Raw genomic sequence first — 2,549 nt, 5'->3', positions numbered from 1 at the left:
TGGATATTTTAGAATTTTTAGCAATTTGCATGAAAAGCCAAAAACTCGTTAATTTAAAATTGAATGTTTACTTAAAAACCGACAGTATTAGTTAAAAAAAACCATAAATAGATTAACAAAATCATCCAAACTTATTTATTTTCGAAGTTAACGCTTGTATCAATTTTCTTCGAAATTATATAAGTGTTTCTGATTTACTTAGTCTATTTATGGGTATTTTTAATTAAAGCTGTCGGTTTTTAAGAAAACATTCAATTTTAAATTAACGTGTTTTTGGCTTTTCATCAAATTGCTAAAAATTCTAAAATATGCATGTCACCAATAAAAAAACTCGACGTGCTAGAAAGAACCAAAGATGTATTTTAACTTAGCATACCCAGATATTAATAAAATAACATAAGAGCTGGGGAAAAAATTGAAATTTCGCAATTTAGATTAAGGTTATTATTAATTTATTTATTGTTGTAGTGTCTTTTTACTATTTTACTGTTTTTTAAATGAATTGTAGTTTAATGAATGTGGTTTTCCGTATTTGTTTTTTAGTGATAAGTGTTTGTTCCTTAAGTATACGGTAATTTTTTTTTAAGTAATCGCTATGTTTTTCATCTATAAATATGTTATTTTTCATTTAAAAACCTGGCTTATATTTTGATAAATACTACACAAATCCAAGCTTCACACTGTGTACGTAATTTAGAAGTATTTGGCAAAGTTTCATCAAAATTGCAAGCTTTTAAATAAGAGTTTATCTAAATTTAGAAATTCTTATTAAAAACTTTGTAATTTTCATTAAACTTTGGAAAATACTTCTTAACTATGTATTCAGTTTAAAACTTGGATTTGTATGGTGTTAAAATATAAGCCATGCTTTAAACCCAAATAAAAAAACATTTATGGCATGAAAAACATTGCGAATATTTACAAGGAATCACCATTTTGATAAATGAATTATTTAATTTTTATTTATTGAAAGCTTAGCTTTATTATTACTTTATTTAATTTTTCTGATGTTATTGTACTGAGTTATTGTTGTTTTCGGAATAAATGAAATGAAATGAAAACATGAAATTAGATTTTGTGTGTACCTGACTTATTTAATAAAAAGTTAATTTTATATTTTTAATTATAATATATAATTTATTATATCAAAAAAGAATTAATTTCTAAGGCTAAATAGTATGATTTTGTTTCATTAGTTTTCTTACAGGCTACTGAAATTTTCTAGTGAAACTTAAATATGTACTTATAGTTGAATATAATTTGGATGTGTCAGATTAGCACTTTTTTACTTGTAAATAAACTGGCAAAATGAAATATTGCATTATATACATAATGCCAAATTTTAGGTTGTGTCACTTTTGAAAAGAGTGTGCGATATGTACATATTTGTTACTTATTAAATAAGTGTCAGGGTGGCGGTAATGTTACGGCATAATCCTTCTTGGTTATCAAACCGGTTCTTTAATTGACGCACTGCGCATTTGCTAGCCGTGTACCAGTGTCAGCCTTACCCTGCGCCCATTAGCCAGTTTCTGCGGGTTTCTAAAAATATGCAAGAATAAAAACAAATGAATATATTTTCCATACCTTTGGAAAAAATATTAGGGCTGTTCAGAATATTGTCTAAATGGTGTTGGATTTGCAGTTGGAATTTCATTTGCAAATTTTATGATTGCTGCCATGGCAATCGTGTCAATTTTATTGTTGCGAATTTACAAATGCAACGGATATGCAAATGTAAGAGCCTATGCACAAAATCCTGAACAGCCCTATTGTTTTTCAATTACCCAAATTAATATTATCCGGTTCACGTTTGAGAAATTGTCGGATTGTATACCTATTTAAAAAAAAAACAAGCATTAACAAATATACATTCCAAATCTTAAACATTTCTTCTATGCATTACCCTACACACGCCCAACAGCGGCAGCCTCTGCGTCTTCGTGCATTGCCTTTGCGCTGTGTTGACTACTCCGCTTTAATATGCATGATTAAGGTAATGTTTAATATGTCAATCCAGCTGACACCCATCAACGCGAAGGGGCATGCACTTTAATTCAAGGGTGCTCTCTCGCTTAAGCTTGTATTGCGCGACTGGTGTATCAATGTATTGCCCATGGTGTTCATTTACACTCCGATGGGGCTCAGGCACACCAGCGAGTATTATACCAACAGAATTGATGTAGTAGTGTTTCTCTTTTGGTAAGTAAATAACCCTTCACAATACCATCCACCACATTACTTGCTACGATTGAGGGCGCGATTGGCAAACTGAGTAGCTGAACGCATGTAACATACAGTGCATGTGCAGGCGCATTGGGGAATTCATTGAAGAAACAGGCGGTGCTGAGAGTGCGCGTGCGCTAATGCCCTCCAAGATTCTATAAAACATGTTTGTTTAAATATTTTAATTGAATACAAAAAACGAGTACGTACTTACATACATATATGCCACTGTATAGGTAGTTTTGAGGTTTGAAAACAGCGGACAGCAATTCCTAAAAGAGTTAATGAAAATAAACCAATTATAAAAAAAGGGGTTGTTTTAG

General features: G+C 30.7%; 1 long non-coding RNA gene across 1 annotated transcript; it reads right to left on the bottom strand.

Moving 5' to 3' along the window:
* Positions 1–1,205: 1,205 nt before the first annotated feature.
* On the bottom strand, positions 1,206–2,498 carry LOC118749712. The gene is made up of 4 exons (XR_004994270.1): positions 2,441–2,498; positions 1,907–2,381; positions 1,788–1,837; positions 1,206–1,542 (listed from the first exon to the last, which is right to left on the bottom strand). It is a non-coding gene; the product is annotated as an uncharacterized LOC118749712 (long non-coding RNA).
* Positions 2,499–2,549: the final 51 nt, after the last annotated feature.

Source organism: Rhagoletis pomonella, unplaced genomic scaffold, assembly GCF_013731165.1.
Source record: "Rhagoletis pomonella isolate Grant_MI unplaced genomic scaffold, Rhpom_1.0 Rhpom_scaffold_00035, whole genome shotgun sequence".
Lineage (NCBI taxonomy): Eukaryota > Metazoa > Arthropoda > Insecta > Diptera > Tephritidae > Rhagoletis > Rhagoletis pomonella.
The sequence above is the reverse complement of the archived record's forward strand: the minus strand, read 5'-3'. Positions and strand labels throughout refer to the sequence as shown.